Below are 1864 nucleotides of genomic sequence, written 5' to 3'. Positions count from 1 at the left end.
TTAATGTTAGCTTATAAGGTGCCTTTTGAACGCCAGTGATACATATTAAGATCGTCAAATTATAAGCTTAATATATCAAAACAAAGTGCTCACAAATCTTAGGCCAGAGAGAATTATAGCTGCATGAGCTGCTGCATAAAGAATAGGTATCTCTATAAATATTTAAAAAACTATCACCGATGTTCGAACCGACGGAAAGAACCGTCGTTAAACACCTAAGTTGTCCTACCAACGACTATAATAGTAATAGCTGTTAAGTTTACAAACACCGTTTGGTGTATAGCAAAGTTTATATAATATGGCGTTCAAAAGGTTAATCATAATAATCATAGCCTGAACAGACTGGTGTGCGTGATACACAGACATAATGCACACATAAAAGTGGATAGGAAACACGTAACAAAGTGCAGTCTTCGCATGCCAGTCTTTTCGGGACCTGATTCTCGCGGTTTTGTTTTAGCATTTGTGATAAGGAATTCCGGTGTTCTGACATGTTACGCAGTTGAAATGAAAGATACATAGCAATTATACAGATGCATAGGAATATATAGGCAGCTAGTTAGTTTATTATGATACGTGTACGAATAGCCTTGAGAATAGGTAGATATTACATAACATTAAAAATTACATATTTCACCTTTAAATTAAACACGCTTATGATTGTGGAATTCGTAATGTATGCTTTACATGTGGTCAACGTAAAATATCAAAACATCGGAAAGCTTCGTTTACTATGGCAAAAGAATAATTTATTACATAGCAGTACCGTCAGTAAATAAAGGGTCACAGATTACCTTATTACTGTAAGTAAAAATAATTACATCTTTCTTTGCTCGCTATACTTCCATGAAAAGAACCAAATTAGTTACCCACCGTAATGTAAACAGTTAAGTCATTGTTAAACAATAACACAGACGTTTTTAATCGATGATTTATGTTCAACAATGAACACCTATGTTTATAAACTTTTATTCGAACAAGCCTTTGCTGTGCCTTACTTAACTGTTGTTTTGTAATTAATTCCAGCATTTTAATGTATTTTTATATACCTACCAGTACCAGTGTAGCTAAATAAGGTGGGATAAGCCTACTATTCACACTAGAACATTTACGTTATATTTGTAGATAGCTTGAGTACCTAGTAAGTAATTTAAAAAATTCTGTAAGAATCACGATTAAATGTATCTAAGAATAAATCAATGCATTGCCTACATTTTACAACAGCAAAATGAATATTATTGATAAGTTATAAATGTTAGTGAAATGTATGAGTTGTAAATATTGTGTTGAGTTTAATAACAAAGGTGTTTTCCATTTAAATAACGTAAAAAATACTTATCTACTACTTGCGCAGGCGGACTTTTTTATTGTGACAGTTTTTAATTCGGTATTGTAATCTCTGTTTATTTGTTTAAATTAACTATCTGGACAATTCTTACTAATTTAAAGAACGGTGCTAACTTTAATAAAGTTTAACCTAGCCTAATACGATGTTTAATATGTTTTACACCTGCTTACTTACCTACTTGTGCTCGGCTTGATTGTTGATTTTAAAGTGATTTAAATTCCGTACTTATACGTATAATCCTACACTGAAATGGAGCCTAGAGGCAGAAACGCCACTTGGCCAATACCATTTTTTTTTAAGAGATAGGGGGCAAACGAACAGACGAATCGCCTGATGGTAAGCGATTACCGCCGCCTATGGACACCTGCAAAACCAGAGGGGTTGCACACGTGGCTATAATATTTCTGGGGAGTAGGCAACTGTAGGTTTCAGGTACCTATATAAAGATTAGGTATAATTTCGTAAAAAAGTTTATTTCTACACCTGAGGGCCTACCGCGAACCATGTTCGACGTCT

Source organism: Cydia amplana, chromosome 14, assembly GCF_948474715.1.
Source record: "Cydia amplana chromosome 14, ilCydAmpl1.1, whole genome shotgun sequence".
In the NCBI taxonomy this organism is placed as follows: Eukaryota; Metazoa; Arthropoda; class Insecta; order Lepidoptera; family Tortricidae; genus Cydia; species Cydia amplana.
This window is presented reverse-complemented; position numbering follows the sequence as displayed.